At 34.9% G+C, this 13,543-nt stretch overlaps 1 pseudogene; it reads right to left on the bottom strand.

The window, feature by feature from the left end:
• Positions 1–5,701: 5,701 nt before the first annotated feature.
• LOC117099251 lies at positions 5,702–6,789 on the bottom strand (annotated as a pseudogene).
• Between the last annotated feature and the right edge of the window lie 6,754 nt (positions 6,790–13,543).

The following is a 13,543-nucleotide window of genomic DNA, read 5'->3' as shown; positions in this document are numbered from 1 at the left end:
TATTCACATGTTTGTGTTGAGACTGGTATAAAAAAACCCACTGCACACAGCTGAATGCAGTATAGTACACACAATTATGTACAGTTTATAATACTTGACAATGATAATAAATGACTATGTTATTGCTTTAAATATTTACTATACTGTACTTTTTATTGTTACTTTATGGTGTAATCCTTCTATTTATTAAAAAAGTTATCTGTAAAACAGCCTCAGGCAGATCCTTCAAGAGGTATTCAATAATAAGATATTGTTATCATAGGAGATGAAGCTCCATGTGTATTGCTGTCCTTTAAGACTTTCCAGTGACAAGATGTAGAGATGGAAGATAGTGATATTAAGCCTAAGCCTGTGTAGGCCTAGGCTAATGTGTGTGTTTATGTCTTTGTTTTTAACAAAAAAAGTTTAAAAAATTTTTTTAACAAAAAAAGTTTTAAAAATTAAAAATTAAAAAAAGCACAACAAAGCTTATAGAATAATAATATGAAGAAAAAAATTGTATAACTGTCCAATATGTTTCTGTTTTACACTAAGAGGTACTACAAGAGTCAAAAGTTAAAAAGATAAAATTTATAAAGTAAAAAATTTACATTGTTAATTTATTATTGAAGAAAGAAAAATTATTTTTATAAATTTGGTGTAGTCTAAGTGTACAGTGTTTATAAAATCTACAGTGGTATACAGTAGTTTCCTAAGCCTTCATAGTCACTCACCACCCATTGACTCACCCAAAGCAACTTCTAGTCCTGCAAGCTCCACTAATGATAAATGTTCTATGCAAGTATCCTCTTTGTAATCTTTTACACCACATTTTTTACTGTACCTTTTCTATATTTAGACACACAAATATTTACCACTCTGCCTATAGTATTCAATACCATGACATACTGTACAGGTTGATAGCCTAGGAGCAATAGGTTATACCATGTAGCCTAGGTGTATAGTAGTAGGCTATACCTTCTAAGTTTGTGAAAGTACACTCTATGATGTTCCTGTAATGTTTAAATCACCTAATAATATATCTTTCTGAATGTTTCCTCAGTCATTAAGTAGCTCATGACTGTACAATTCTGGCCAATCCAACATAGATGTCACTCCATTGAGAGCTTCCTGAAGGTGTTTTCCTTTTCCAGATATAAGGAAAAGATGTAGTTTTTTTCTCATTTCATATTGCTGTGTATGGATACACACACACACACACACACACACACACACACACACGTGAATACTTGGTGCCGAAAGAATGTCTTGCAATAGTGAAGGAAAGGAACAATAATTACTGATATGCCAACCCTAACATTTTTGGACAACTAAATCAACTTACGTGCACACTTATCTCTATATCTCTTGTTATGTAAACATACGTATTTAAGCCATCAAAATTAAACTGTTCTATTTTATACAATCAAATACATTCTTCAATAGTAAACACAGTGTAGGTCAAAATTTTTGTTCGGTGTAAGAGTTCTAGAAGGGAAAGATGTGGCCTTGATTCCAAACACTTCAAAGTTTGATGAGAACGACAAAGAAAGTAATGCTTAGAGATTTGCTCTTGTGAGATGAAGACAGTACTAAGGAGTCATTCAGAAGACTATTACACAGCAAGGGCAGAACGGGGAAGGCTTCCTGGAGATGTAGACTTGGGGAAAAAAGTGTTATTTAGCCAGAAAAACAGATGAAAGAACATTCTATCCTCAAAGAATATTTGCCTATCTAAAATGGCTTGCTTCTATATTCAAAATATCTCTTTAGTTGATCTACTTCTCTCTCCTCCTGCTCCTTCAACCCCAGTTCACCTGATCTACCTGAGTAACCTCCATGCAGGTTTTATTTTCTATGTTTACTTCCGTTTCCCCAAATCCATTTCTAAGTAGCAGCTAGAGTGATGTTTTTAAAAGAGATCATGCCACTCCCCTACTCTAAATTTTGCAATAGCCTCTCATTTCACTTAAAGTAAAAACCTGTAAGTTATTTTATATAACAAGTGTCTAGGAAGTATGAAGACAACATGAAAAAAATGATACAAGTTGGTCAGCCAAATAATAATGCCTTAGAATTAAATCTGGATTATCTGAAGTGAAAAATATTTCAGCTACAATACAATGCACCATCAAAACCACTCCATTAATGTTTTTTGAACAGCTAACATATTACGTGCAAGACTTATCTATTTTTATTCTCTTTTTAAATGTCTCCCTCAAAAAAATGGAAGGTTAAAAAAAGAGAGAAAACATTGCTGCACCAGTTGACCTGAATGGCATTAAGCTCTCAGTGTGTGAAAATGAATCTGACATAGTTTATTATAAAATCCATGAAATAACTTCATGCAGGTTAGGAAAAAACCTGGCTTGTATGCCGGCATTGTAGAAAGCATTTTTATGGGCCGGTCGCGGTGGCTCAAGCCTGTAATCCCAGCACTTTGGGAGGCCGAGACGGGCGGATCACGAGGTCAGGAGATCGAGACCATCCTGGCTAACACGGTGAAACCCCATCTCTACTAAAAAAATACAAAAAAATTAGCCGGGCGAGATGGCGGGCGCCTGTAGTCCCAGCTACTCGGGAGGCTGAGGCGAGAGAATGGCGTAAACCCGGGAGGCGGAGCTTGCAGTGAGCTGAGATCCGGCCACTGCACTCCAGCCTGGGCGACAGAGCGAGACTCCGTCTCAAAAAAAAAAAAAAAAAAAAAAAAGAAAGCATTTTTATGAAGGAAAAGTCAAAAACTCCCCACTGTAATACATGCCATAATCTATTGTTGGAACAAGACACCTCGCTGTAAGCAATTGGGAACATGGAGAACAAAATCTTTTATCCATGACTTTATGTAGATGCTTTGTTTTTGCAAAACATTTTTCACTTTTGACTCTAGAAAGGTACTGAGATTTTCGAACAGTGCAAAATGAGCAAAACAGTAGTTGATGGAGGAAAGTGTATATTTAAGTGTGTCATATAGGATGGTTTCGAACAGGGATGTCTCTCACAATGTTTTATTTGCTCAAACTGCATTCCAGCATCTGGAATAAAGAATCAACTTAAGAAAGTTGTGTTCTCCCTTGTGTTCTGACTGATGGAACTGTGACAAAAGGACATGGGCGGTAGAAAAAGGAATTAAATAAATATGAGAAAATTATAAGACCTTGAAGCTATTAGCTACAGATGTTAGTATGGAAGTTCACATATTATCAGAGAGTTACAAAGCTTCTTCAATTCCATGTTACCAAGAATGCTCTGCAGTTGTCATGTATGTTGTTGTGTCTTCCTTCATCTCTAGAAACCATGGTGTTTTTCCCTGCTTACAATGCCACATCTTGGGATTTTCTTGCTGGATGGAACCCAGTTCTTGCCCTTAGAAAGCTCTTGTTCCAGTGTAGGAAAGGAGATGCTTGAACAAAGAAACACAACATGTAATCAGTATTCAGTCACTCAGGTTATAATGCATTGGATTGAAGAAAAGATTAATAATTGCTTTTCCTTTGGGAATTAAATGAGTCTCCATGGAGGCTGTACTGTGGAAGACAAACAAAAGTTTGAAATAATTTCATTTTCATGTGTAGCAAATGCTATGGTAATAAAAATCTTAATACTAGTGATTTTTTTTGGTGTTTTATATTTTCCCCAATAAATAACACTTAATTTAGAAATAGGTTTATTAGTTGAATTACTTAATTTTCCAAAGCATAATTGCCATATGGTTCAATGGTACCAGTCATACCTCTTAATCCAGATATCTCATTTTGCACTAAATTTTAATTTGCGATTAATGTGTAATTTCTACATTACATATACATCATCAAATAACTCTCATTTTCTAATAAAAATAACTATGAGAATAGCATGTAATTATTTCTCCTTCACAGCTTAGTTTAAATATTTGTATATATTTGTGTAGCAATGTAAGACTATCTGATTTTTATATTTACAATGTCTGTTCTAACATAGCTTACACAATTGTGTATATTTTGGTTAATTTTTCCTTCCCTCTGCTAAAAACACATAAATTAGTTATTTGCATGTGATATACGTGAATGAATAAATCAGGAGAGAAAGAAGCTAAATATATACTTTGTAAAAATTAAATCATTGCAGCAAGTCGTGTATTACTTATGAACCTAGTCAGATGCATTCAGTAACAGCAGTGCCTGATACCTTTTTCTATTTACACAGAGTAAGGGCTGTGACTACTGATGTATAACTTCCTAAGGAAAGAAGGCAGAATTGATGTCAATGGCAATTCAGAATGCCCAAATTTTGATTCAGGCTCCTGACATTAGGCAGCCAGGCCGATCAGTCCTTGACATTGCTAGTGAGATTACAGAAATAGCCAAATGTTGTTAAATTCATAAGGCATAAATTTAATGAAGCCACAGTCCTGCAATCACCAGTGAGCACTTTGTTCTCACAGGGCACAGAAAGTAAGCCAAATTTTCAATTAAGGAGATGAGTGGAAGTCTGTTGTGTGGTGCAATTCAAGATGAATAAAGAAAGGATGTGTTAAAGTAAAATAAATTGGCTAAAAGTCATGGCCACTTGTATGAAATTCAGTCTCTTCACTGCAAATTTGATTGGTATGAGGCTGCGGGATAGAGTTATAAATGGGGTCTTCAGAGTCATTACAGAAATAAGAGATCTGAGAAAATATTCTTCATTGAAGACGTGGGAATTACAAGTATTATTTTTAGACTAGGTAAAACTGAGAAAAAAATACATACAATCTGAAATATAGTAAAGGGCTAAATAAAAGGCAGTTTTCTCTCTTTCCATTTTTTGCTGAAGATCCCTTCTTTATAATTAGGAACAAATTATTCTTAAGGACTCCAGAACAGTTCACTAACATTTGTCTGTTAAATTAAGTAACTATGCAATTATAGATACTAAATTCACCATAAGTAATTAAGGGAGAACAATGTCATAGAATTCCAATCATCCAAAGTAATTTTGCAGAGAGGATAACCAAAATGAAGCCTATTGTTTATGCAATAAAATGTAAACATAGTCACATTTTAAAGTCTCTAAACAGGTTAACAAGATGAGAAGGAAATGGGGTCCAGAGAGCAATTATTGTTGATGTAAAAGCGTGCATTCTCATAAGTGGTAAAATGAAGAAATGGTCTTCAGCAAGAAAAAAAAATCTAGTAGGATCAGATGAAATTGGAGAAATTATTAATAGCTGAGGGAAGGTTCATAAAGGAATATCACCAAGCCTAATAAGTCACAGGGGGAAACACCCTCCCAAAAGTCATCTAAACATTTAAAGATAACTGACTAGAAAGTTCTCCAGATTTTCAGTGGCAATGAGGCAAAAGGTTTTATTCAATATACGTCAAAAAACATTTATTAAATATTTATCAAATGGCAAATACTACACTAAGCACTGAGCATGAAATAATCATAAGACATTTATAATCCCTGCCCTGTAGAAGCTAATATTTTAGTGGGGAAGAAAGGCAAGTAGGCAGATATTTCCAGTCTCAACTCATTTTAGGAGTTTGCCAAGTAAAATCCCAGACCTATAAGCTCCAAAAAGCTATAGCATATTTTTTTTTTCCTGCAAAATACTTTATTTCCATTTGCTTCAAAGCTTGGGAAAGGGCTCCAAGGTGCTTAAAAAGCTGCCTAGTTGCTGGAGGCAGAGTTTTAGTCAGAAGCCCTGATACTCTAAGAGAGGATCTTGAGAAGTCCTAGGTTCAGTAGGCTCCTAGTCATGCTAAAGGTGAGCCTTTGCATGAGATATTCTCCCAGTCAGGCCTGGGGCACAACTGGCCTGTGGAGGTTGGCCACCCATCTTCTTGAGGAGTTTCATTTCCTCAGCTAGGAAGTGGCTCTCCAGGAAGTCACAGAGACAAAAACCTGTGTGGCCAAACCCAGTGCATGAAGATCCAAAAGGTCCTGGTTCATGTTCTTCTCCAGGGCTATGACCCCTTCCAAGACATACAGCGTTTTACCCCACTCATTTTGAGATTGCTTCTGAACATCCTGAAAGAGAGCATGGCCCCCAAGCTGGTTTTGCACCTTCAAGAGTTGTTCTGAACCCTCACACCTCTCCTTGGCCAATTCACAGATAAAGTGGCCCATGCCTTCCAGAGCCAAATTGTTATGGTTGAAAAGAAGTTCAGAGAAAGGTAGGTGTTGGAGGGCTGCAGATGCAAATTGATCAGGTGGTTGATGGCTGCTTCCACCTTGGTGGAATTTTTTTTTTATTTCAACTTATATTTTAGACAAAGGTTACTTGTGCACGTTCATTTCATGAGTATGTTGCACCCAAGTACTGAGCGTAGTATCCAATAGGTGGTTTTTCAACTCACACCCTCTGCCCTCTCTATGCTCCCTAGTAGTGTGCAGTGTCTGTTGTTCCCATGATTATGTGCATGTGTGCTCAATGTTTAGCTCCCACTTATAAGTGAAAACATGGTATATTTGGTTTTCCGTTCCTTCATTAATTTGCTTAGGATAATGGCCTCCAGTTGCATCCATGTTGCTGCAAAGGACATGACTTGATTCTTTTTTATGGCCGTGTAGTATCTCATGATATATGCATATCACATTTACTATATCCGATCTATCATTGATGGGGCCCTGGGTTGATTCTATGTCTTTGGTATTGTGAATAGCACAGAGATGTACATACAAGGACATGTGTCTTTTTCCTTTGGGTACATATCCAGTAATGGGATTTCTGGGTCAAATGGTAGTTCTCTTTTAAGTTCTTTGAGAAATCTCCAATATACTTTCCATAGTGGCTGAACTAATTTATACTGCCTGGGTTGAATAATTCTGACGAATCTGGGAGCTCATGGTTGGTCATCAAGAAGGCCACAAAACGGTGTTGGCTGGTCCCAGAAGCAGGAGATGGCTGAGAAGATAGTCTTGGAGTTTGCAAGTGGAGAGGAGATTGGAGGTTGGTCAAAGGTTGGAAGAGAGGGAGTCCCCAGGTATGTTCTGTCAAAATACTGTTAAAGCAAGAGGCAGATCTGTGGAACCTCTCAGAATGCTGCTGAATCTAGAGATTTGTGATGTCTTAATTTTGTTTTGTTTTGCTTTATCATACATGGTGACTTCGCAATACCTTAGTTTATTGTATTATTGGTACATAGTGGGTTTTAAATATTCATTGAATGACTATGTAATGAAATGAAAAGGGAAATATTATTCAGATTAAAGGAAAATGATTTTGCTTTTTATGGAAATATTATCTAAACTTTACGCCATCTATCCTATTAGTAAAAAAGTTGTGTACACAACCTCACCATAAGTATATGTATTTTATGTCCATCTACTACTGTGCTAATCTGTTAAGAACATTAGAGAGTTTAAGCAAAATAAAGATAAAAATACATGAAAATATAAATTCTAATGTTTTTCTACTTATAGTCTGATAAATTTTTGTACCTATCTCCCGGGGTGCATGAAATTAGTTTGTTTTATTTTGTTTTGTTTTAGGGCTCAAATATGGTGTAAAAATAGTATCTGACTTCATATGGCACAATGGAAATTTAAGGTGACTTTTTTCTGTAATCCTAAAAGTGAGGGCTAGAGAAATACATGTTGTGAAATTGGTAAAAACAAGTTAATGGTCTGGTACCTTTCAGTTGGGCAAAACAGGTCAGGAAACGCACATGTGAAAAGACAGTTACAATGGTATTGGTTGGATCTTCAGGTGAGTTAATTCCCAATTTTTAGGTAAAGGAATACCCTTCTTAAAGATAGTGTTTATAGAAAAAAAAATGTTTCCTGGTCAAATACATTAGGTTGTCTAACCTTTGAACATATTTATACAATTTTGTCTTTTACTGTAGATTTATCAGAGCCCAATTAACTAATACGTGCTAAAGACAATATAGGAAAAAAAAGAATGAAATGCATTTCTAAATTAGTGAAACATTATTAACAAACATAAATTGTGCTTAATTGGATGTCTACTTTTACTGGAGTTTTCTTGTAAAAACAATCTGGTTACATTATTTCATGATTCTCTCCAAGATGACTTGGTTGACAATGTGGTAAACATACTCATATAGTAAAGGATATGTACCATTAGCATCACTGAGATGAAGGCCAGGAAACCCTGCCCTTGAAAGTCAACGAAAAGAAAACTCCAATTAATGCTACCTGATGGCTTGAAGACCCAGTTTGAAAAGCTCTCCTTACTATTTTATGAGTGTCATTAGACCCTACCGACGACCTCTGTCATCTATTATGGAGTTCCTATGTGCCTTTAATTATGTGTACTGGTGTTCCTAATACTTTCAGGAATGGTTTTCGGCCATGCCTGAAAGTGAACTGGCTGGAGTTATAGGAAACCTCAAAAACAGGTCCTGGATTCTTCCAAAGCACAGAATACTCAAAACAGGGAAAACAAATAGAAAAGGGCTGTAGCACATTCCTACTGCTTCCTGCATGGAGGAATCTAAGGTCAATTTCCCAGGTCTCTCATCCCTTCAGCCAGTCGCCTACTTTCAAACCTGGTGACTCATAAAGACATTAGGATACAAGTGCGTATTAGTAAATTTGATATCGGGCATCTATGACAATAGAATAGGTGAAATGTTCCAGATGGATCCAAAGGCAGTAAGGATGTTCATCCACACGATCTAGTTTCATCTCTGGCAATTGTTTTATTTTTGTTGTCATCATCTCAAGTCATACACGGGGGTCACAGCACGATCAAGATTTCACCACCTTTATCATGAATAATCTTAGAAGAAAGACTCATTACAATAATTTCATAAACTCCTATTTTTGAGGCATATCATTTTAGATTAGATCATGTGTCATCTTTGAGCAACCACTGTGACCAGGGAGATTCAATGCTGTGATTAGTACTATAATATTTTCGATATTGAATGTGTGAAAGAAGTTAAATATACCCACACCAAATGTGCTGTGATTCAGGGAGAGATGTTTCCTATTGAAATATCACAGTCTGTTATCTTAAAGCAGAATAGATGATGGGTAATCCAAATTAAGAGATGTCCTTTACAAAGGGAAATCCTATGACATTGTTTCTTTGAGAAACTATCATCAGAATGATACCCACTTTCATTATAATATCGCTGTTAATGGGGAACAAAACTTTGATATAGGTTGACATGTTTCAGGGTTTATCTTCCTTCCTTCCTTCTTTTTTTTTTTTTTTTCGAGGTCTTGCTCTGTCACCCAGGCTGGAGTGCAGTGACACTATCCTGACTCACTACAGCCTCTGCCTTCCAGGCTCAAGCCATCCCCCCACATCAGCCTCCTAGGAAACCGAGATTACAGGTGCATGCCACAATGCTTAGCAAATTTTTTAATGTTTTGTAGAGATGAGATCTCACTGTATTGCTTAGGATGGTCTCAACTCCTGGACTCAAAGGATTCTTTTACCTCCCCCAAAGTGCTGGGATTACAGGTGTGAGCCACTGTGCCTGGCCCATATTTTCTTAAGGAAGAGATTTTGCTTAATTTTCCATACAAATTTGTCATAGATCTACGAACTGTCGAAAATACATTGTTTTTGAAATGCAATGACAATTTCATTTTATAGGGTTTTTCATCATATAAATATTAATATTTTATATACTTAAGAAATGGAATTGAGACTATCCCATTAGGGGCAAAACTTCATGAACATCTAATGTGTTTCTTTTCTATCCGTGTCAGTTTTCCTCAAATGCCATCCTTTTGAACTGAGCATTAGCAAATCATTCATGCTTTGTGACATTATATGCTTCTGAAATTCAGAGATCACAGCAACTGAAGAAGGGAAGACCTTTAAAATGACCACTAAGTCAAGCTTATGACCTTCTGCCACAGCAGGAACTTAAAAAAAATTCATAGCACTGATCTTTATAGTGGGGAAATATTTATACTATTAAAGTTATGATACCATGTTGAAACAAAATCATTTTCAATTGTTGATGAATTTTAGAACATATTTAATTGAAAAATATTTGCACTTCTATTATGTTATTTTAATCTAATTTATTTTGATAATGCAATATGAATTACCTAGCAGTCATTACTTTACAGCAGAAATGGAAAATGTTATCTAATAAAATTGCAGTCAATTAAATATGTTTTATGTATAACTGCACATATAAAAAATAGATTAACTTGAATATTTACAAATGTGGAGCATATGTGTAAGAGTAACAGAGGAAAACTAGTAACTAGATGATGTTTTTCAATGATTTTGTTCATTCTAAATTATTATTTTGAATTTTCTTTTTAAGTTACTGATACTCTGTATAATTACTTTTCCTTTGATTTTCTTCCAGGAATAAAGTGAATATGTTCAATATTATTTAATCTTGTATGTGATAATCTATGTTAAATCAAACCTTAGAATTCTAGTTCATTAAGCTATCACTACAAAATGTTTTTAACCTCTAAAATGTTATATTAAATATTTGTATTTAACATAATTCTCTCTTATTAAAGTACTGGTCAAACAGCATGTTTTAAGTAATTGCTGTGAAAACTCTGTCACATTCCATATTGATCACTTTTTTTTACATTAAACAGGTTATTTCAAAAAGCATAACTGATATTTGCACAAATTTTTTCTCTTTTCATAATTAACCCTCCTTGGCATTTGATCACAAAAATGACCTCTATATGAACTCATCAAATTCTATTTGTCTGAATTTCATCCTTTCTGAAACTAGCATTATGTAAATTTAATAAATATAGCTACATAAATTGTATTATAAAAAATAAATCGTAAGAAAACTCTTTGAATTTACTTGAAACCCATTTACCAGTGTTTTACAAAGAATCTGCAGTATACAACTTCACAGAAACTTACAAAAGAAAATCTTAGTTTTCTAGGACCTCCATAACAAAATTCCTTAAATGTTGTGGCCTAAAACAGCAGAAATGTACTGTCTTACATTTCTGGAGTCTAAAAGTCCACAATCAAGGTATCAGCATGACCATGCTCTCTGTGAGACTCCAGATAGAATTCTTCCTGGCCTCTTCCTAGCTCTGGTGGTTGCTATCAATGATTGGCATTACTTGGCTTGCATCTGCATCAGCCCAATGTCCACTCCATCATTACCTGACCAGCTTCACATCATCTTCCCTGTGTGCATGTCTGCTTTGTGTTCAAATTTACCTCTTTCATGAGGACACCAGTCATATATTAGATCCCATCTTAATCACATCATTTTAGCTTCATTACCTCTGTGCTAAAATCTAAATGTTTGTGTCCTCCTCACATTCATGTATTAAATTCTAATCCTGAATGGGATGGTATTAGGAGGTGGGGCCCTGGGAGGGTGATTAGATCATGAGGTAGCGCGCTTATTATTGGGGTTAGTACCTTTATAGAAGAGACCCCTAGCTAGCCCCCTCCAGCAAGTGGGGACACAGCTAGAAGTTAGTATCTGCGAGGAAACTGGTTTTCACTAGACGCCACTGGTGCCTTGATCTTGGGCTTCCCAGCCTGCATATCTGTGAAAAACAAATCATTGCTGTTTATTAGCTACTCAGTTTTTGGTATTTTATTATAACTGCCCACATAGTGTAAGACACTATATGAAGACCCGATTTCCAAAGAAAGTCACATTTTAAGGTACTGGGCTTAGGACTTCAACTTATTTATTTATTTATTTATTTATTTATTTATTTATTTATTTTGAGTGACACAGTTAAATCGATAACAGGATCCCACAGAAGGGCATGCAATGATGTCAAAAAAAAGGATACACTAATAACCTGACAACAATACTAGGGCCTGAGATCAATGAATCCTCATTCCAAACATTAAAAATAAGGTAAGAAAGAAAGAAGAAAAAACTAAGAGTAGGAAAGAAGAAAACACTCTCAGCATAAATAAAAGGAAGAAATACCTTATAAATCTCAATGATACATGATGAAATACTTGATACCATGATAGAATTAATATTTAATATCCATAATGACTCCTAGCTATCAATAAATAAATCAGTAATAAATTGATTATTTTAAAATAACAATCTTTTTTTTTTTTTTAAATGGCTTCTCACTGTCGCCCAGGCTGGAGTGTAATGGCATGATCTCAGCTTACTAAAACCTTTGCCTCTCAGTTGCAAGCAATTATCCTGCCTCAGCCTCCTGAGTAGCTGGGATTACAGGCATGCACCACCACACCACGCTAATTTTTGTATTTTTAATGGAGACTGGGTTTCATCATGTTGGCAAGGCTGGTCTTGAACTCCTGACCTCAAGTGATCCACCCACCTTGGCCTCCCAAAGTTCTGGGATTACAGGTGTGAGCCATCACGCCTGGCCCCATTATTAATATTTTATTTTTAATATATTATAGATTACATGCTGTTAAAGAGATAGTAAATTTTACATACAATTTTACATATTTGGAAAAATACTAAAAACCTTTTATATATAAATGGTCTTTATGGTGTTTACTCTATCAGGAAAATAGGTTATTGAAAAGCATATTATTTCCCTGTGGTGTTAAATGAATTTAATGTAGCATTATTATGATTCCATTTCCATTTTGAAATTTGTTTTCTTGAAACAATATGAAATGTTTCTTGTCATCTAACTTTAAAGAAAGCAAAAGTTAACACACAATGGTGAGAATAATGTGAAAATACAAAAATGTATAAAGAAGCAAATAATTAGAATGCATACAAGTCTTTGGAAAGTTTCTCAGAGTAACATTGTAAATGATAGCCCTGAGCAAAATATCATACAGTGTTCTGAAGTGTCTTAAACAGATGCATTCTTATGAAATATGAAACAATTATTTTTTAAAAAACAGCTAATTTTTCTATTCAGTTATCAAGGATTATGAAAATGTAAAAAATCATTTTAATGACTACATACAAGCTTTTTTTTTGCAATACTCATTGCAGTCAGAAATGCCGTTTTACACCTAGTTCTAGTAGTTCTGACTACTTTACCACATCTGAGATTTCTCTAAGTAAACTGAATACAGAAAGGAAGCATTCTAATATTTATTCAAATATGATAATCCATCACGCTAGTTTAAAATCTTTTAATAGCTCCTTGTTTTCCCAATTTTGACATTGCTAGCCCTTAGTTCTCTGACCCAGTTTCCCCCCTTTTTCCCTAGCCTAATTACTGAATTAAACGTCTAGCCATAGGGAATGATTTGAAGTTTTCAGAAAGTACCTATTTTAACTTGATACTTTTGCAAAATTTATTTACTGTGACTTAAACAGCATTAACCAATCTTTCCCTAATTTTCACAGAAATGATTTTTGTTCACTTTTTATATTTCTTATTAGACATAATCTAATTCAGCATTCTCAGTAAATGACCCAAGATTGCATCAGCTTCTGCTTATCTACCTTTTCAGAGTACTCTATAACATACCGTTTATCACACACTATTGAAACTAACCACAATCTTGTATTCTTCCTTATACAGTACCATCTAACAGAGAACAAGCCTGTGTCTTACTTATTATTTTATTTCCAGAATCTAAACACAGTATGACCTATGGCATGGGCTCAATAAATAAATGTGTGCATACGTTTTCATTTCTAATATTATTTTTTTCTGTTTCTAACACATATGTGAATATGAATGATTTTAAAAC

This window comes from Trachypithecus francoisi, unplaced genomic scaffold (assembly GCF_009764315.1).
Source record: "Trachypithecus francoisi isolate TF-2019V2 unplaced genomic scaffold, Tfra_2.0 Lachesis_group16, whole genome shotgun sequence".
Taxonomy (NCBI): Eukaryota; Metazoa; Chordata; class Mammalia; order Primates; family Cercopithecidae; genus Trachypithecus; species Trachypithecus francoisi.
Note: the sequence above shows the minus strand (reverse complement) of the source record. Positions and strands in the feature narration are given on the sequence as shown.